Source organism: Phascolarctos cinereus, unplaced genomic scaffold (genome assembly GCF_003287225.1).
Source record: "Phascolarctos cinereus isolate Bilbo 61053 unplaced genomic scaffold, phaCin_HiC Scaffold_1;HRSCAF=81, whole genome shotgun sequence".
Classification (NCBI taxonomy): domain Eukaryota; kingdom Metazoa; phylum Chordata; class Mammalia; order Diprotodontia; family Phascolarctidae; genus Phascolarctos; species Phascolarctos cinereus.
Window position 1 is genome coordinate 233,759,051 of NW_027555514.1, and position 21,896 is coordinate 233,780,946.

The following is a 21,896-nucleotide window of genomic DNA, read 5'->3' on the forward strand; positions in this document are numbered from 1 at the left end:
GGAAAGAAGAAACAAGCATTTATTAAGCACCTACTATATTCCAGGCACTGTACTAAGCCTTTACAAATGTTATCTTATTTGATTCTTATAATAACCTACCGAAGTAGATGCTGTTATCATTCCCATTTTACAAATGAGGAACTAAGACACACAGAGGTTAAGTGACTTGACCAGAGTCCCACAGCTAGTTATATGACTGAAGCTGAATTTAACTCAGGTCTTCCTTAGTCCAGGACTGTGCTCTATAATAATAGCTAACATTCATATAGTGCTTACCATGTACCTGGCACTGTTCTAAGCATTTTACAAATATTATCTCACTTAATCCCCACAACAACCCTGGGCAACTAGGTAGCACCAGCCCAGGAGTTAGGAAGACCTGAGTTCAAATCTGGCCACAGACACTTACTAGCTGTATGACCCTGGGGAAGTCACTTAACCCTGTTTGCCTCAGTTTCCTTATCTGTAAAATGAGCAAGGATGTAAGAAAGGTGCTTTACGTATTTTAAAGTATTTCCTTCAGTTTGCCTTATGATTATTAAGACTTTTGAGGTCTCCTGACCCAGATCCCATGAGAAGACAGGAGATCATGACGATAGCATACTTCAGCAAGTAAGAGGAAAAACCACCTGCTGACTAGCTTGTGTGGGAAAGCATTCCGTGGGTAGCTCCACCATTTTCCCAGTCTTAGATGTCATATTCCCTCCAGTTCAAGAAATGAATGAAGCTTGAATTTCTCAAATTTCACTCACAGTCTTGCAAAGTGTGTGTGACCCTGGTCAACTCACATAACCCCTCAGTACCTGTGACACCAAGTAGAAGTCGAAAAACAGGATCTAATTTACACTGAGAGAGGGGATTTCCTAACACTGAGTTCCCTTCCCCAGTGCAACTGAAAGTCAAAAAAGAAAACCAAATCAGTGCAACTTATGTCATTTTTGGCTAGCAGGGGCATTGTTGATTTTCATTCATCACAAACTTCTGGGAGGATACATCTAGACTAGGCTATATCTGGAAGTTCAGTTGACCTGGTGGAGAGATGATGTGGGATGAACATTAAGACAAAAAGGATGTTATTTACCCAAACCTCCATTTTAAAAAAAGGCTTCCTGAGCCACGTCCCCTTCCTCTCCAGGAAGTGCTCTAGACTCTCTTCTTGGATTTTCCCTACAATTCTTAGCCCACCTCCCTTAACAGCTTACTTTTATACGTTATCTTTCTCCATTAGAATATAAATTCCTTCAGGACCACAGGCTATCTCTTTTTTTTTTCTTATTTATTGTATCCCCAGGACTTCACACCAGCATTCTGAATTTAATAAGTGATTATTGACTTAACTTGACCCAGGCCAGAAGAATCTCTCTCACTTTAGGTGGGCACAGTCCTGTGCCTCCCCATCCCACCTTCCCTTCCTTCTAGTCCTTGCTAAAATCCCACCCTCTGGGGCAGCTAGGTGGCACAGTGAGTAGAACACTGGCCCTGGAGTCAGGAGGACCTGAGTTCAAATTCGGCCTCAGACCAAACACTTGACACTTAGCAGCTGTGTGACCCTGGGCAAGTCCCGTAACCCCAACTGCCTAACAATAAAAAATAAAATAAAAAAAACCCAAAACATAAAATCCCACCTTCTACAGGAAGCCTTCCCAGATTTCTCCCTTAATTCTGGTGCATTACTTCCGCGGATTATTTCCAATACATACTTGCATATGATTTTTTGGTATATAGCTGTCTCCCCTATTAAACTTCGAGCTCCTAATGACTGGGGGATTGTCTTTTGCCTTTCTGTCCCCAGCACTTAGCACACCCAGTGCCTGGAACGTAGTAGGTGCTTAATCAATGCTGACTGATTCTGTTAGGCTATGAGCTCCTTGTGAGCTTTTCCGTCTTTTGCCTTTGTTTATTTTCCCAGCAATTAGCAATAGGCACTTATCAAATGTTTATTGATTTATTAGGGACTTCCCTCTGTTAATTATTTCCAATATATCATCTCGTTTGCATGAGGCTGTGACCTCCTTGAAAGCGGTCAAACGTGACTTTTGCCTTTCTTTCTATCCTCCCCCACTCCCCATCCCCGCACTCAGCACACAGTAGGCGCTTACTAAAAGCTTCTTGCCTGAGAGCCGGACTCTCGTCCACGTGGACCAGCCTCAGCCTCAGCCTCGCTCGGGTCCCGGAGGCGTGGGAGGGAAGGAGGAAGGAGGAGGGAGGAGGGAGAAATGAGAGAGCGAGGAGAGGGAAAAGGTCAGCCTTCTCGGCGCCCCGCCCCTCCTGTCTCGCTTCCCTTCTCCCTCCCCTCCCTGGCCCCGCCCCTCCCGTGCTCCACGCCCGCCCTCTCCGCCAGCGGAAGGAACCGAAAGCGAGGCTGAACGCCTGACGTCAAGGCGACCCAGCCAAACCTCGCCCAGAGTCAGGCGTGGAATAAGCCGGAGCGGCGGCGGCAGAGGAGGAAGAGGAGGAGGAGGGAGGCGGCGGTGGTGGCTTCGGCGGCAGCAGCAGAGCCCGGCGACCCACCCGCCTTGGCGGCCGGAGAGCGGACACGGAGACGGCGAGAGAGAGCCCGGCTCTGCGGAGGGGGCCCTCCGGGGGACTCGGTGGCAGCGCCCTGAGTGAGTGGGGGGCCGGCGACGGGGCGGGGAGGAGGAAGAGGAGGAGGCCCGGCCCGGGCGGGGCGCGGACGGGCGACGGACGGGGCAGCGGGGCTGAGGGAGCCCGGGGCCGGCCGGGCCGGGGCGCCCTCGCGGCCGCCCGCTCCGGAGCCGGGGAGGGACGAGGCGCAGCCGCCGCCTCCGGGAAGCCGCGCTCCTCTCTGCGGAAGGGGTCAAATGTTTGAAACATGGCGGAGGAAGTGCGAGCTTGAGGACCCCCCCTTGCACCCTCGCTCACACGCACTCACACGCACACCCGCACGCGCCCCCCACTCCTGCCTGCCTGTAGCAGGCGCGGGCCGGGCGGGTGTGGACGGTGCCAGGGCGAGGCGGGTGTCCGCCTCCCGGCCCCCCCCTGCCGCGACCGCCCCCTCCCCCCCTCGCGCCGCCGGGGGTCCCCCCGGCCCCCACCCCGGGCTGTGGGTGGAAGTTAGAGAGCGGAAACGTGAAAAGTTGTCCTTGGACCGGACGGACCGTCCCCAAATGCGGGGGTGGGAGGGGGCCGGGAAGGTTCAGGGGGAAACCACTCCCCGGCCCCCTCCCTCGGGGCTACGAGGCTGACAGGGAAGGGAAGGGAAGGGGGGGAAGTTTACTTGCGACGGGCTGGTAGACTCGCATTTGTTTCGGGAAGTGGTAGGAGGAAGGCGGCTGAGCGAGCCCCACCTAGTCCGGCTCCGTACCCGCAGCCCAGGGAGAGGGAGACGGCTTATTAAAGGGCCTTCCCTGCCTGCAACCGGGCAGGAAGCGTCCTCGGAGGGGGCCCCCCGCTGGGGGAGAGCACCCCGCGGCGTTCTGGAGCCCCGCGCGCTCCCTCTGCCTTCCCGGGGTCAAGCCGGGTGAAACCAGAGCTCAGGAAGTGCCCCGAAAGGCCACAGCAGCCCCTGCCCTCAGGGAGCGCCTAGTCTGGGGGGAGGCACTGGGCAATAAACTAGGATTCTTCTCAGCCTTGAAGTAGGTTGTTTAAACGTGCCCCAGTAGAGCTGGCCCACTTTTTTTTTTCTTTCCTGGATATCCTTTGAGCAAAGAACTGTACTCAAGTCAACATTTATTCAGTACCTACTATGTGCCAGGCACTGGAGATACTCAGAAAAACAATGCCTGCCCTCCAGCAGCCCACAATCTAAGGAGGATGCAATAAACTGATTCTTCCTAGCCTTTGAAGTAGGTTATTTAAAAACTGCTCCGGCAGAGCTGGCCCACTTTTTTTATTTCCCTAGATATCGTTTGGAAAAAGCACTGCACTCTCAAGTCAGCAAGGACTTATGAAGTGTCTGCTATGTATCAGGCCTTGTGCTAGGTGCTGGGGATACTAAGAAAAGCATTTTCTGCCCTCAAGGAGACCACAATCTAAGGGGGATACAGTAAACTATGATTTTTAAAGGCCTGAAGGGGGAGGTGGGTTATGTGTGTTTTTTTTTTTCTTTCCACAAATGGATGTCCTTTGGAAAAAGTACTTGCATTTTCACGTCAACAAGCATTTGTTAAGCACCCATATACAGGCCCTCTGCTAGGTTGTGGAGATATTAAAACCAATTCCTGCCCTTACCATATAATGAGAATGCAATAAACTATTATTCTTAAAAGCCTCAAAATAGGTTTTTTAACCCACCATCATTCTCTCCCCCCTTCCCCCCAAAGGGATGTCTTTTGGAGGAAGTGCCGCTCTTAATATCAGGAAAGTTTTTGTTTCTTTGGAGACCTACCACTAGATTTTCATATTTTCAGATAGATAAGCTCCTTGCTAGTAGAGTTGGGTTTTGTTCATTTGTTTTTGTAGCCATAGTGCCTGATACTTAGTAGACTTTAACAATTGATTGATAGATTTAGCTTAGTACTTTTTTTCTTCCTCTTTAGATAAACATTACCAGTTTGTCAAAAAAATTGATGTCCCAATCAGAAATTAATAACTTCAGCTTTTTATGTTGCCTTTAAGTTAAGTCATGCTAACTTCATTTTTGTATCAGTGAGAATTTTTTTGAAATTATACCACCCTGTGTTTGAGGGATTTTCGGATGTAAGTGTGGCTTTGTAAATGCATACCTCACTACAAGTGGGGATCCCCTCACCCATTTGATACCTATTTGTTTATAACTACCCTGCTTCGTACCTGTAAAGTATTTGGAATTTCATGCAAGTTATCCTACCGAGAAATGATGCACAAAAGGAAAAAAATGTCTCTTACTCCCAAATAAATGTCTCTAAGCTGACTCAAGGGTTTCACTCTGGACATTATTTTGGTACTCATAAACTTTAGAGTTGAAAGAGACCTTGGAGATTTTTATCTAGTACAAACCCCTTGTTTTCCAGATAAGGAAAAGGTGCCTCTGAGTGAAGTGACTTATTTGAGGTCATACATTGAATGCCTAACTTAAAAGTGCTGGCTTTTTGTTTCTCCTCTGCCAAGAAGGACAGAATAACAAATTCTGTCTGACAAAAATGTCTGACAAGTAGGCTTGTAGGTTGGGGAATTGAAAGGTTGGCTATGTATAAATTAGAGAGCTCTTGTCAGTGAAAGGCAGAAGAAGGGCCTTGAAATCCACAAATACACAATTCAGTAATGATGTATCAAATTGGGTGGCCCTGCAGACAGAGGTGACTGACATAAATGAAATTGCACATTGGGATCAGGTCTGAATTTATGATTTTACAATTATATTGACATAGGGAATTCCTGAATAAGGAAATGGCCTTTATTTATGCAAGTCTGCATTTTTCCTTTAACATAAGTTTAGAGAGTAGCCTAGAGTATGGAGTGATTTAGGGACTTGCCCAGGATCACCCAGCCACATACGTGACTCCAGATTCAGTCCTCTTTCCATTTGGCTGCCTCTTCTTCACATGGGTAATGGAAGTAGCTTTCGTATGAGATAACTGCTAGCAACTTAAGTGGGGAGGCAGATGAAGACTTGGTTGCAAAATCTCTTGCCTTTGTTTAAAGTGCTTTAAAATTTCAAAATACTTTCCATTTACGTTTTTATTTTATCCTTACAACAGTGCTGTGGAATTAGTGCCAGGTGACCTATTCCTGTACTAGATGAATTGTGATGGAGAGTCATAACAGCAGAAAAACCTGAGCCATATACTTAAGGATCTTAAACCATAGTCAATGTAAAAATTCATAATTTAGCAACTAGTATCATTAAATTGTTAGTCTTTGGTAACTCCTTAAATTTGATGAAATTGAATAGGAAACTAATATGGGACTCTGCCTTATTTGGCTTTAATTACAATCTTCTAAACAGATTTGGGTTTTGACTAATAAAAAATTACAAATGAACTTTTAGCATAGGTGAAAACACCTATTGATTTGTTTCTGGCTTGTGTTTTTCCTTAATGACACTTATTACATACTTCTATTTCTATTCATACTAATGCCAGAGGATTGTCTCCCTTGTGCTTACCGTCCTTCCACCTATACCTTCCATCTCTCAACCTCCAAGTTATTGTACTTAGATTTCTGTATCACTGGAAATACCTTGATACGTACAAACAAAGCATTCAAAGACCTATCTTGAGTCCTTGCTTTGGAACTTTGCTGTACTGTTGATATTGGGGCAGAAGACTGGACTGCTTGCATCCGTAACCAAAGGGGTTTAGTTGGTGAGGGTGCAAAAGGACCCTATTATAAGCTGTGACACAAGTTATGACTTTTTCTTTTTCCTATTTGAGGGATTAGATGGCCATGGGGGTTAGTGAGGCTGAGAACTTTTACCTCCTAGCCAAACTTGTTAAAAGTTTCCCAGGCCAATTAGTTTACTAGTTAAAAGTACAAGCCTGGGAATAGACTTTTTCTTGACTCTTTGAAAGGTCAGTGTAACATCAGATAAATCTGAGTGTAACCATCTATAATAATCAGTAATCAGTGTAACATTTATAAATACATAAATTTGTTATTTTATCAAGTTTTCTGAACTACATTACATAGGACGGTGTTGATAAATAGCAGTTTACTATTTCAGAGCTTTTTTTACTTAAAAAAATCTTTAGGCTCAATTAAATTTATAACATGACAAAGTCTAATTGCTTGAAAGATTAGAATTTATGATGGCACCTTGAGATAATATTGAGCTAGAAGATACCACAAGATCATCTAATTCAGCCCTTCTCATTTTATAGATGAGGAAATCTAGGCTAGGAAACTGATTGAGATGTTGGGCAAGTACATAATGAGCAAGGGGCAATAATAGCTAGTATTCCAGCCTTAGTCACCCTGACTCCCAAGCCAGTATTCTTTCCATAGGCATGCTGCCTCCTCCTTCTGAGCTATATTGAACTGCTTACTGTACAAGAGTCAAAGACTCTTTGATTTGAGATTTTTCGAGGTGTTATAAAGTTGTCTTTTGTGGAGAATAGTTTTGTATGGAACCAGTGTAACATTTCAAATAAAATCACTTTATATGCTTCATAGATGACTACTGCTAAGTAATCTTAATGCACTCCTTCAGTCATGTCACTTTTCTGTTCAAAAACCTTCAGTAGTGGGTCCCTAGTGCCTTTTTGAATGTGGCGTAAATTGCTTATTCTGATAATCAAGGCCTTTCATCTTGCTTGATCCTACCTATCCAGTTTATAATCTAGCCTCCTTTTAAACCCGATTGTCTCTGTCTGAAATCCTTTTTTGGGGTTCCCTCTCTCCTTTAACTGAAATCTCTCCCTTCAAGACCCAACTATTCCATACCATCTCCTCTTTGAAGATTTCCCTAAGAAACTCTCCTCTCTCTCAAATTTCTCACAGTACTTTGCTTGGATGTATTGTAGGTACTTGTGTCACTCTACCTTATAGCTAAATTATTTGTACTTCCTCTATATGTTACATTGGTAAACTCCTTAGTCAAAGTAGAGTCTTGCCTTGTCTAATATTCCCAACATCTAGCATGATGCTTTCTATATGTTGGGCTCTTAATATACCTTTTAAATTGAATTTCATTTATTCTCAAGCTTCCAGCCACGATAATATTACTGTTGGTATCTAGTTATTGTGAAGGTCGGACATGTTCTGTATGTCTCTGCTATTTCTACGACAGCTTGTAAAATGTTTTCAGTTGCTTAGCATTACTGGAGTTTCCATTTTTAAAAATTTGTCTCTTTCTAGGGAACGATAATAACTGGATTAGCTAGCTATAGGGGGAATGTAGATATTGGGCCTTTAAGTGAGATAATTTTATAAAAATTATTTTTCTATCTAAAAATGTGTTCAATATTAATTTGGTACAGAAAGTTCCCCTGCTATAAGAAAGGCACTATTCTAGAGTAGAACTCATTTGATTTGTTTGTAGTTCTCTTTGATCTTGTGCATCCTATTTTTTAGCTGTAAGAAATATGTTTATCTCAAAATTAAGAAAGTTAAATTTCCTCTTAAGTGTTGAGTGGTGACTTAATAACAGTATTATTCTAAATTGAGCTCTTACTCTTGCAGTTACCTTATGCTTCAAAACTATCAGATCTCCTCAAGTAAGCAGGTTTAATAATTTACTAAAATTAAATGTAATTTCTGGTAAACTTCAAGCCTATACATTGTTGAACAGTTGTATTTGTAGGGGAAGATTGCCTTTGACTTGGCAAATAGACTACAAATGTAGAGGGAGATGGCACTGTAATCAGTGAATTTTGTTCAATTCAGGACATTAAACTATGCAGTCCCTATTCTTTTACAGGAGTTTTCTTATCATGTTTTAGAACAGTCACCTTTTTTTTCCCCTCCTTAACTATTAAATTCAGACGAGGGAACTCATTTGAATCTCCAGACTTATGCCCAAAAAATGTTTTTAATTATAGTAACGTAACTCTATTAACACATTTTAAAGAAATAATAATAAGTCAGCTAAATTCTAGCTTAATGGGGAAAATAAGGATGCTTCTTAATTTATCTTTTAATCTCTCTAGTATTGTACTTAGCACAGAAACATAATTTTTGCTGAATTAAAACACATTTAAAACCTTACCAAGAATATTAACTTTTTGGAGAGTAAACAGTGAACTCTTGTTGAGTTTGCAGGGCCTGATTCACCTCTTTACAGTTTTTGATTCATTAAAATTCATCAACAGACTTCCGTGATAGAAACTTTGGTACTTCCAAATAAAGGACAAAAATCATTGGTATAACATTTTTTTTCCCAATAAATAAATTTTTGCTTTGAGTTCCTTTAAAAGTTAGAACTGTATTGTAGCAAGCTAATATCTCTTATTTTAAGGATTAGATGACGTTACACTTTTGGGGACAAAGGATGCTGTAAGCTTTACAGAGTACAGGCCCCATTACCCTGAGATTAAGTGATTTGCCCAAAGTCATGTTGGTCACATCAAGGATTTGAACCCAGGTCTCCTGGGGTCCTATGTTCATAATTCTTTCTCTTATACCAAATTACCACTCCAAAGGGAAACAGTTTTGTGGTTATGTTTTTATTAGCCCTTCCTAAAACTTTGATTAGAAGACGGCATGGAATAGAGCCACTGGGTTTAAAGAAAGGAAGTCCTGTGTGAAAATACCACTTGACATTAGCTATGTGACAATGGGCTCTTAATCTCACTTTCCTTATCTGTAAAATGGGATTCATAATGGCTCTAGTACTTATCTCAAAGTGTTTTTGTGAGGCTGAAATGAGATAATATATGTAGAGCACTTTGAAAACACTTTATCAAAAAAGTGTTATTCTGATTTGCAACTATTGGAATTGAAAACTATTTCTCAATATCCCTTGTAAATCTTGACTACTATAGTGATAGCAAGGTGGATGTGGGTGTGTAATTTAAGGATTTATTAAGCATCTACTGTATGCCAAAGCAGTTTACTGGGAACACAAAAACAAAAAATTCATTCTGTCCTTAGAATTTATGGTCTCTCAGATGAGACAGGTATATGTGTAAATAAATACAATAATTTCCAGAGTGCTGAGCAGAGAGGAATGGAAGCTAGGGCAAAAAGGAAAGGTTTCCCTCATGGGAGGGAAGGGAGATGGCACTGTAGCTAGGTTTTGAGGGAAGCTAGGTCCTCTAAGGGACAGAGGTAAGAACAGAGTGTATCCCAGACTTGGGAACAGCCCATGTAAAGGAAGGCTTGGAGACGAGAGATGGGATGTTATGTGAAGAACTGCAGGAAGGCTAGTTTTCTGGGTTCCAAGAGTTTGTGAAGGAGAGTAATGTATAATAAGCCTGAGAAGGTAGAATTTGTGAAGGCCTTTAATTTCTAAATGAGTCCATATTTGTCTGAGTCAGGAGGGAGGCCCTGAAACTTGCTGCCAGACCCATCTTTACTTTAGGACAATCATTTTGGTAATCATGTAGAGTTTGGATTGGAGAGGGGAAAGACTTAAGGCAGAGAAATCAGAAGATTATGCAATAATTCTGGCAAGAGGTGATAAGGCCATCTGCACTAGGGTGGTGGCTGGAATGAACAGAGAAAAGACATGGAATTAGAATCAATAAAGATTGGAAACTTAGTATAGAGAATGAGGAGGAGTCAAGGGGGACTCTAAGGTTGGGATCCTGGTGGGTGACTAAGGATAGTAATGACCTCCACAGATACTGGAAACATTTGAAAGAAGGATGAATTAGGGAAGAAAGAGTAAGTTGTGTTTTGGGCATGTTGGGTTTGAGATGCCTGTGGGACATCTAAATGGTCATTGGGCAGTTGATATGAAATTGGAGCTGGAGATGTAGATTTGGGGAAAGAGTGGCTGTATAGATCTAGTACAGCATGTTCAGCAATTCTTTGGTCTACACCTGTGACTTCATATGTGTAGGGCACTTCCTTGACCAACATAGTAGGTCCACACGAGGTTGGCAACTCACACTGTTAGAGACCTTTCTGGGTCACTAAAATAACATGATTTATAGTCAGCTAAGTGTCAGAGGTGGGATTTGAATCCACGTCTTCCATGTGTTTGTGTCCATGGAGGGAAGGAGAGAGAATTGGAATGAAATAGGTGAAAACTGAGTTGAATTAGAGCAGCTAAATTGACCTAGACTAAATATTTTAGCTCAAGCAGTCAGCAAACTCTAGAACTATTAAAACTATTTTCAGTTTTCAAGGTTATAACCAAAGTTACTTATGCAAAATCTGTGTTTATCCCAACCTCCTTTTCTGAATCTCTCCCATCTTCTTCCTATCCAGGTGCTCACTCACTTCCCTTCATGTTTTGTTTGGTCTTGCTGTCCAGGGTCATCCCAGCTCCTCTCCCTTTTCTTCAGCAAACACACACCAACTACTGTATTCAGGTTTCAAGATAAATTTTTATGTCTTTTTTGTCTTTACATCAGTCATTTTTAGCTTTATGTCTTCTCCACCCCCATCCTTATTTTTAGCATTTATTATTTCTCCCTCCTCACTGCCTCCCATTGAAAAAAGAAAGCCTTCATAACAGATATTACGTAGTCCAGTAAAATAAATGCCCATGTTGGCCATGTCCAAAAAATATATTTCATTTTGTGTTTCAAGTTCCTTGTCTCTGCTAGCAGCACTTGGGTGTTGTGCTTTTTCTTCTCTAACATCATGGTTTATCATTGCAGAGTTAAGTTGTTTTTCTTTATGATCTTATTGTTTGAATTAGGCTACTAGTTCTTTTTGTTCACTTTGCATTAGTTCATAGAGGTTCTCCCAGTTTCTTTTGAAACTGTTCATTTTGTCATTTCTTATGGCATAATAATATTCCATTATATTCTTAAATCATAATCTGTTTGGCCATTCTCCCATAGGTGGGCATTGACTTAATTATATTTTTGGCTACTATGAAAAGAGTTGCTCTAAGTATTTTTGTACATATGTGTCACAGCATCGAAAAATCCTTTATGACAAAGAAAAAAAGTTAAGAAAAAATAGCCAATACGATGACTTACACAAATACCTTGACTAACTGAAGGTAGCACTCTTCCCCATAATTCTCACTCTTTGGGGCAGCTAGGTGGTGCAGTGGAAAGAGCACAGGCCCTGAAGTCAGGAGGACCTGAGTTCAAATGTGGCCTCAGACCAAACACTTGACACTTACTAGCTGTGTGACCCTGGGCAAGTCACTTAACCCCGACTGCCTAGAAATTTAAAAAAAAAAAATTCTCACTCTTCTATGAAAAGGGAGAAGGTAAGTTTCATATTCTGTTACCAGGAACCAAGATTGGACATTACGATTGCTTAGACTTGGGCTTTCTTTTCAGTATTCTTTTTGTTTACATTATTATAGTTGTGTATTGTTCTCCTGGTTCTGCTTTACATCAATTCAAATAAATCTTTACATCTTTCTCACCATTTCCCATTATTTCTTATTAGAAAACAAATACTACGGTTTTATCTGTCCTTTAGTTTATGGTTACCTAATAAGGGCAGGAACTGTCTTTTGCCTATTTTTGTATCCCTAGCACTTAGCACAGTGCCTGCCACATAGTCATCTGGTAGGCACTTAATAAATGTTTATTGACTGCTGCCCAAAAAAGTGTTGCTTTGAATCTTCTGATTATATATGGGTTTTTCTGTCTTTGTCTTCTTTGGGATAATGCCCGGTTACATTTAACTGGTACCTACTAAAGTCCTGTCCTGATGGTTTATCATAGTTTGGAGATGAACCTGCATTCCTCAAGGCTGTGCCAATATAGTACAAGCCCCGGCGGGCCCTTTGAGTGCCAGACAGTAATGGAGTATATTTTTGTCACCTAAGGACCAACATTGCTGAGTATGCAGAGGTTTGACACGAAATTGGCTAGAGGGTGATGGACTCTTCAGCAACAAGGACTCTCAAAAGATTATTAAGCTGTATAGTGATTATGATCTCTGTCAGTAGAGGGACAAAATCAGATCCTTGAAATGTGATTTTAAGCTGGGGAGATTTCTAGTAGCCATGCTTTGTCAATTTTATCTTCACATCTGTCCCATCAGTCCCCATCTCTACTCCTAGCCAAACAGCTTCATCCAAAACCTCATCGCCTTTCCCCTGTACTATTGCGATAGCATTCTAAATTAACTTCCTTACATCCAGCCTCTTCTCTCCTTACGGTCAGTCTTCCACCCTGCAGACAAATTGATGATTCTATTCTAAAGCAACAATTTATTGTCCCCCTGCTTAAGAAGCTTCATCAGCGCCTGCTGCTTCAGAAAATTAAAGCAATTGACATAAAATGTTGTGGGGTGTTTTTTTAGCATGGTGACAGAAAGCTAGCCTCAGGGTTAAAAAGACCCACATTCAAAACAGTACCTCTGACATGTAACAACTGACCCCAGTGCTTTAAGGACAAAACACAAACTCCTGGTGTATATTTCACACCATCTGTCTGGCTTCTGCCCGTCTTTCTAGACTGACTATATGGTACTTCCATTCTTTAACCAGCCTACTTGCTGTTTCCCATACCCACCGTTCCATAACCACAACCCGAGAGAGAATGTTCTCTTCACTCTCTATCTTCTTGTTCTGTTCAAAATTGCCCAACTTGTTTGTGTTTCCCCCTCCTTTGTATTGTGTATTGAGAGAGAGTGAGTGTGTATGTGTGTGTGTTAGCACACTTCTTCCCCCCCCCCTTCTGTAGAGTGCCTGTCCCTTGAAGGCAGGGTTGCTTCGTTTTTCTTTGTATTCTGGCCAACCTCTTGTTGATACTTAATAGATAAATTCTTGTTGAATTGAAAAGCCTTTGTTTCCATTTTTATGAGGTCTCTTCTAGCCGAAGCTAAGACTAGATAACCTCTAACAAGCCTAGAATCACCACACCACACCCATTTATAGTGTTTCTATTAACTTAGTAGGGGACCTCACATTTCTTATGAGATTTCATTTGATCCTTATAACGACCATGTGAGCACAGTAGAGCTGGTGGTATCTGTTGTAAGGATTGGAAGACTAAGGCCCAGGAACATGAATTCATTTTTTCAAGAGCACACAGCTAATAAGTTTTAAAGCTAGAAACAACCCAGGTCTCCTTACTCTTTTTTCCTTTATTGTTTCTACTGTACCACATCTTCTAATCTTAATGAGCAACTCTATGGAGACTCAGTAAAAATCATTTCTTGGTTAGAGACCATTGGTTGGTATATTTGAATTTTGGTGGGGAGGTAGACAATGAGTATCTGTGCACCTTCTGTTTGGGTCTGATTAAACATTTACTAAGCTTTTACCACAAGGGTAAAAGTAAAGGACTTCTGCCTTCAAGAAGTTTACAATCTACCCTGCAGAAAACAATATGAACATGAAGGGGGGGGGGCAGATCATGAGATGACAAACTCAGAGGTAAAGTGGTTGTCTGGTCTTACCGCCCTCATTTTATAGAGGTGGAAACTCTGGACCATACAGGTTGTACTTTGTCCAGAATCACACAGGACCGTAACTGAGCTTCAAACCCAGGTCAGGTCTTTTCATTGTCAAGTCCAAATATACATTCTACTCTGTTATGTAGTCTGCACACAAAAAAAATAGATACGAGATTTAAAAACAAACGAGCATGGGGCATTAGTACCTAGATGATAAAGTGGCTATAGAATGCTAGATTTGGAGTCAGGGAGGCAGAAGTTTAAATCTAGCCCCAGAAACTTAAGCCGATCCTGGACAAGTTATGTAACTGCTGTCTACTGCCGTTTCCTCATCTATAAAATGGGAATTAATGATCGCACTTACCTCTCAGTTGTGAGAACAAAATGAGATGTTTGCGAAACTGTCGTTGCAAACCTTTAAGTGCTACATTACTGTTAATGTTATTCAGTAGCTGCTAAAGGTGGAGTGATCGGGAAAGATTTCATGTCGTTCATGAGTTGCCATGGGTTGACACAGTCAATCAACAAACATTTATTAAGTCTCTAAGACTGGGTGCTTTTGCTCAGCTCTGGAGATAGAAACACAAAGATTAAAACAGGTAATCTCTACCCTCAGGGATCTTGCATTGTAACAGGGAAGACAGCAAGTACATATGTACTTGTACACATCCAGAATTAATATTAAGAGTATGAAAGAAAAACTGTACTTTAAATTTTAGCCAGTGTGGCAGAGAGACTTTATTAATGATAACCTGCATTTGTGTTGGAAGAGAGGTTCACAGTTCCCTCTGGTAATTAGAATTTTCCCCACCTCAATTTCCACTTCTGTTTTATAGTAATCATGAAACAAAGGGCAAAATTCCACAGCAAAGTAAAGCAAAGCAATAATAAGGTCCAAATAGATGCACCCTTAGAGAAATACCTTCCTAAAACTAATCACTCCCTCTTTTAACTACATCCTGTCATGCAGGTGTTCTTTACCTGTGGCCAGTGAACTTGTTTTTTAAACATTTTGATAACTGCATTTCAATATAATTGGTTTCCTTTGTGGTCTTACGCGTCTTATTTTGTTTATTTGGAATCAGTCTGTGTCTCTCTCTCTCTCTCTCTGCTTTTTGGGAGGCAATTAAGGTGAAGTGACTTGCCCAGGGTCACACAGCTAGGAAGTGCGAAATGTCTTGAGGCTGGATTTGAACTCAGGTCCTCCTGACTCCAGGGCCGGTGCTCTATCCACTGCGCCACCTAGCTGCCACTTAGAGTCACTATTTTGAGGAAAGGTCCATAGGCTCACCAGGTTAAGAGCACCTGCTCTCATTGATTCAGTATAAATATGGAATTTTCTGCATTTTACTTTAATTCATCAGATGCAGGGAAAATGAAATGAAGAAAACATTCCAGATGCTATAAAAGTGTACCCAGCCCTTTGAATATGTGGCAGATTATATTGATGGTGCTACAGAAAATGAGGCAAAAGCCCAGGGTTTAAACATGCTTTATTCTCCAGCCCTTCAGTATCTAGAAAGTAACTAGGAAACTATGAAGATGAGTGAAACCGAGATCAGGATGGTCCAGTTCAAGGCAGTTGGAACTTAAAAAGCAACATCATTTTGGTGGACTGGAAATTAGATCTTGATGCTTGTAGCTGTAGTTGTTAGAAAATAGATATTCTGACTCTGTTATACAGATTTTTCCAATACAGCTACAGCTCATCTGGAGAGCATACTTCGTACTTGTCCAGCCCAGCACATTTTATCATATGTAGCAATTACATCCTCATCTGTCATTTTTGGTCACACTGAAACTGCATGACTGTAAATACCAATAAGTCCACTGATTCCCTGCCAACACTGTCGTTATTCCATGAGCACTTATGAATTGACTAGGCTCTCGTGTGTTTGAACTCTTTGTAATACATACTAGTGGTTGTGATAGTAGGATAAATTTCAATTCTGATTAGCTTTGATGTCTTTCTGGGTGAAGGTTATAGATCTCCTTTATTCCCAACCCAAATATGCTCTTTTGTGGTTAGAATGTAGTCTTCCAATTCATCAAGTAAAAGTACTTTTTTTTTTCCTGTGAACTTTTCAGGAGTGATCCTTGTTAGCTTCACCTTAGGAATTTTTGGCTGGTGATTTTCATGGTTTTTTGTACATTAAGAATCTGATTACCAACTTCAAATAGATGAACCCCCTGCTACAAAGGTTGAAGTTGTGTCGGTGTGGGCCACATAGTTGGCCACCAGTTAGTTTTCCCACTACTATTGAACTGTTTTCTTCAAAATTTAGTGATAGTTGTTTTATTACCCCTTTCTTAATAAACATAGAATCTGTATTAGGGGTTCTCATAGGAGGTGCTTATAGAGAGTGCAAGTCCTTTCTAACTTAGCAGATGGTCAGGAGCACGTTAAAAACCTTTCTAGCTAGCTGGGACCTGTCAGAAGGCTTCCAGAATCCAGGGTCACCTCCACACCATAATGAGGCATTACCCTAGAAGTAATAACATGGGTGCTTCCTTGTATAAGAGAGAACAGAAGAAAGAGTATTGAGTCTACAGTACTATTCTGAGTAGACAGGAGGAAGGAAGGGGTGTGGAGTAGTTGAGAGACCAAGTGTGAAATTATTAACTTCACTGTATAGCTTCAGCGATTTTAGGTATTTTAGAACTCACCCTTAAACGAGATAATCAGCTGGGGAGGGGAAGTTACTTTGTTCTTTCTCATATTTAGCTATTTTCACAGAGCTCCATTACATAGCATACTGAGATTATACTTAAATCCAGAACACCAAAACTAATCATTAGGTTGCCATTGGCTAGAATTTCTGCTGTTTTGGTTGCCAGCTGAAAAAGAAAAGGATAAAGCTAATTCTGTAATGACGGGCTGACTAGAGGAGGGCTAGAGAAGAGAGTAGATGTTAAGAGGTCTATTTCCCCATTGATCAAGGATGTGTCAACCATGTTTAATGTCTTAAATATATCATATGACGTGTTTATCTTAGTGTCATGTAGCATCTTCCTTAGATATTAGTCCATCTTTTCCATGTCATCAAGAATATGTGGGTGTTAGATGGCCACTTTTTACTGTAGAGTTTTGCCTAATTAGGCAGTTTCATGCCAATAAAGCAAAAGACTGTATCATAACCAGCTAAATTCACACTTAGCTGTCGGTATCTTAAAGTAAGGCCTATTTATTTATTCCTTTGTCAAATGTGCTTACAAAAAGGTAGCTTGATGTAGTGGGTGAAGAAGACCTGGATTCAAGTTCTACCCCTGACACATACTAGGTGGCATGAGTCTGGCTAAGTTCAAGTCTCTTAACTTCTCAGAGCTCTTGGCAGGTCTTAAGACTCTTAAGTTGCAAAAAAACAAAACGAAAAACAAACAAAAAAAATTTCGTGTGTATTCTCACTGTACCATTAAATCACAGGGCCCCAGTCCCCCTTACCAAATCAGCACATATTTAAGTGCCTTCCTCTGCAGAGGGCATGCAGTTTACCACATAGAAACAGGGAGTTGGGAATATAGGGTGTCCCAAAAGTCTTAGTGTAGTTTTTAACTATTAAAGCTTTGTTGTGCCATTTTCTGTATAATACAATTGAGCTTGTATTTTTTTAGATAATGAACCTTGTAAACTTTTGGGACATCCTGTAGAAACAAAGATTTATGAACAAAAATGGTAATTTAACTAGGTCTTTGAAAGATGGATAACATTTGGCTAAACGGAGGACTTTGGGCATCTCAGGCAAGTGGAAGAGCTGAAGCAAAAGTACTGAGGTTGGACAACACACAAGGCTCAGGTGGTCAAGCAACAGAGTAAATCAGTAGTTAAGAGATGAGGCTGGAAAAGTACATTAAGCCTAGGTTTGTGGGGGTCTTTTGTGTTCTTCCTGGTTAGTATAACTTGATTTCACAGGGAAAAGTGGGGATCTGAAGATCTACTCTCTGACAACTGGGGTAGGGTCAGAGCCTTACTCAGTACTGAATCTAGGAGAAATACTGCTTGTACAGAAAGAAATATTTAGGGATAGAAAGAAACTATAATTCCGTGATAGAAAGCTTTTTAAGTCTTTGAAAAGACAAATAGTTATGGAGTGGAAATTTTTTATTTAGAATTTTAATTTTTAAGTGATTTTTATATGCTTTAGAGCAGTGGTGACAAACTCAGATAAAAAAGGGAGGCACTAAATTGTAAATAAGGATCCTTGCTGGTTGCATATTGATTTAGAAAACCATGTATTAATAGCTATGTTTTATTGTATTTTTATCTATTTTGTTAGGTGTTTCCTGGTTACCTATTTATCTGGTTCAGGATACACTCAGCCAACAAGCTGCATTTTTGATACCTCTGTTTTAGAGTAGAAATCCATTAAGTTTTAAATCACACAGTGAAGCTGGTGAGATTTAAAGTATTCAGCATTTCAAGAGTGGTCGTTTCTAAACTATAGTTGATGACTTAATTTAAGAAGGGTTTAGAACTGCAATTCGGACCAGCTTTTTTGAAGGGTATTTTTAAAGTATTTAAAAGAATTGGGTTTTGTGGTGTTAGTAGTAGGATGGTATTTTAATATTTCATTAATAAAAGAAGTTTGGTTTCGTCTGTGTAGGTACTTTCTCCATCTAGTGCAAAGCATAATCCTCTGCATCTCAATATTTTGCCTTCATGAGTTGCTGTGTCAAATATATCTATCTTGATATAGATACATCATTTGGTGGAGAGCAAGATAGATATCTGCCTTTAAAATATTTGAGCATTTAATTTAGGAAGAAATTTTCTGGACTTTACTTGCCTCTGCAGTAAATGCTTGTGTTTTCCAGGTGAAGCAGGTAATTAGTAGAGCTCCTTAGTGACAAATGATCACTCTTGTCTGTTCTTTACCCTTTTGCTTCAAGTTATCAGACCATATCTGGATAGCTCGTCGAACTTTTATCCCTCACTTGTCCTAACTGCGCAGGAACTAATCTATTTGGAGGAGAGAAAATTTTGAGCCAGAGAGGTTTTATGAGGATTTCTAAAGAGTAGAATTCCTTACTACAGCAGCAAGAATATATTGACATTGCTAATGAGCGGATGATTCTCCATCAACTAAGGATTAAGTACAAACCAGTTATTAAGTTTATGAAAATGCCTTTCTGAATGAAGTTCTCAGTCTCTTGACTCAATATTCTTCACATCACTTCTTCGATCCTTTGATGTCAAAATTTATCACAGACCTTAGATTTAGAGTGGGAAGGGACCTTAGAGCTCATCTAGTCCAATGAGTAAGTGAAGACCATAAGAGGTTAGGTGATTTGCCCAAGGTCACACAAGTAGTAAATAGTTGAGCTGGAGTTGCAGTTCAGGCCCCACATCCACAAATTCATTTCTTACAGCACATTTTTCTTTTTGCTCTGGACCTTTGATTTCATTGGTTTATAGAACTCCCAGTGAAGACACTCTGCCAATACAGATTGATGCATGATATTCAGTATAGTCTTACAGAGTATTTGAAGAATTTATAGAGTTCTCTAGGCGCTGGTCAGACAGAGTCTTTCTGACTTTGAAACCAACATCCGTTAAGCTATGCTGCCTGTCTATGCCACAGTGTCATTTAATAATCTGAGTTGACACTTGAACTCTGTTTAAAGGTCCTAAGAATTAAAAACTGGCCATATTGCTTCTCTGTTTGCCTGTGTGGATGTTTGGCAGACAACATGAACGACTATTGCTGTGTTTATGACATCCTCAAATTGAGGGAGATTCAGATGCCTTTCAAGTTTTTCCTCCTTGTTTTTTCACTCCTCCCTCAAACTCCGTTTTAGCCAAACTAAATAAAAGGATGATGTCCTAGAACCTTACGCTCTGACCTTAAAATGCTTTTGTCTTTACAACTTGTTTATGGTAGTATTCAGCCGCATTAATAAGTTTCTCTCTTATATTAGCCATGTGGATGATAGGTATCCTTAGGAGCTCTGCTCAGATATCACTTCATATGATACCTAGCTGCTTGTACCTTTCCCCCATTACCTTTTATATATGCGTAGATGTATTTTTTTTTCCCAAAAAGGATGTAGCCTCATTGAGCGCAAGTGCTGTATAATTGTTGTTAGCAGCAGCATTCAGTGCAGTGCCTAACACCTAGTTACTTGATTGTTGAAAGATACTTTAGGGATGGCTGTTTTCTCTTTTTCTTTCCCTTCCACCCTTAAACTGTTGGGTGTTTTTTTTTTCATCATTTTGTTTTTGTTTTTCCTCTAGTTTCACAGCAGTAAGGAATTTCCTAACAAGAGAGTTGCTTACATCTTGGAGGGGTGTTCCGGTTTCTTGGGGTTTTGGTTTGGGTTTTTATTTTTGTTTGTTTGTTTTGTTTTGACTGTTTAAAAGCCTGTAAACTCACTTGAAGTAGAGTGAAGCTAAGGGATATAGCTTTTTAACTTTTTATTTCTTATTTCAGAGAAGATACTGCTGTGTTTCTTTCTGAATTCTGCCCCAGGTTGGAATTTCTACCATGTCTTATTATGATTTCTGAGAAATCAATTTAATGAGTTTCCTGCTCTCTCCCCAACAGTGTTTTTGATTCTGGATTTTTGTGCATATCCTAAAAAACATTTACTTTAAGGTATGGCTGAGAAATTTCACTGAAATTATAATTTCCCATACTCATGACAAGCCAGATCATAGACTGTATTATTTGGGCTGGGTTTTTGTGAGATTTTTTTTTTAATGATGGGTTCTGTCTACAGAGTTGGCGTAGTTAGTTTCATTTTGTAATATTTCTTCAGGAAACATCAATTATAGCATAAGGTTTGACCAACATGCCTTTTTATGTATGTTAGGAACATATAACACATTGAGCTTTAGATTGTCACATTCAAATCCAGAGGAAGTTTACATCACAAAACCGGAAGTAGAAATACCTAAGTCCTAGTCATTCTCAGTTTATTTTTATTAGTGATGCTTGGCAGATGTGTATATGTCTTCCATTTCTGTGGTTCTGTGGTATGTTTACCCTGCAGGTGTGGGACATAACATAAAGTTTAATCTGAGGGTGATGGAGAAATTTGGAAGATAATGGAGATTATCTCATTTGATTGCAGTAAATAGCAAGCTTGTTCTTGTTGTTGTTTCAGTATCATAAGTCTTTGAAATATTTATACAAAGTTTTGTTTCTCGTGACTTCATCTTTGCCTAGAAATATCTATTTTCAGTGAAGGTAGTAAATAGTTGGCATCCATTATTTTTTTCTACTTGGTATGGTGGTAGTAACTAACCTTTATGTAATACTATGTGCTAGGCACTGTACTAAGTACTTTTTGGTCCTTCACAACAACCTGAGATGGTAGGTGCTATTATTATCACTGTTTTCCTAATGAGGAAACGGAGGCAAACAGAGGTTAAGTGGACTTGCCCAGGGACACACCTAGGGTCTGAGTTAAGATTTGAACTTGGGTCTTTCTGACTCCAGGACTACTGCTGTTATCCATTGCACCATATTCTTTTCATTAAGTTAACTTGTATTCTTTTAGTCTTCCCAGTAGTGTACTATTTTTCAATTGGACATTTTCTTAAGAATTCCAATTGGGGGCAGAGCCAAGATGGTGGAGTAAAAGCAGTGAGTTGCTTGAGCTCAACCCTAAACCCCTCTAAATACCTGTAAAAATGGCTCTAAACAAATTTTAAAGCAGCAGAACCCGCAGAAAGACAGAGTGAAACAAATTTCCTGCCCAAGACTACCTGGATGGTTGATCAGAAGAGTCTGTCACGCCGGGCTAGGAGAGGAACACAGTTTGGCATAGGTGCACAGGCCTCGGGACTGAATCAAGGGCAGCTGTAGCAGTTTCCAGACCTCTCAACCCATGAACGCCAAAGACAACTTCGAAGATCAGTAGGAAAAGTTTGTGTCTTTGGTGAAAGAGAAGCGCAGGATCCCAGCCTCAGTCCCCGAGCTCAGCCCACAGACTGAGGGGGAATCGAGTGGCTGATCAGAGGGGGACTGCAGGGATGTCTTTGCTGGTGCAGGATTCTCTTGCTTTGCCTGTGCTTGGATCTGGGTCACAGT

General features: G+C 40.6%; 1 protein-coding gene across 2 annotated transcripts in view; it reads left to right on the forward strand.

Annotated features, from left to right (window-relative positions):
- Positions 1-2,395: 2,395 nt before the first annotated feature.
- RAP1B (RAP1B, member of RAS oncogene family) overlaps positions 2,396-21,896 on the forward strand; it is a 53,725-nt gene continuing 34,224 nt past the window's right edge. Inside the window, exon 1 of one of the 2 annotated variants that reach the window (XM_078146193.1) lies at positions 2,396-2,606. The gene's annotated coding sequence lies outside the window, so the exon portion shown is untranslated. The remainder of the gene's footprint in view (positions 2,607-21,896) is intronic. The other variant, XM_020990222.2, reaches the window with a different exon arrangement.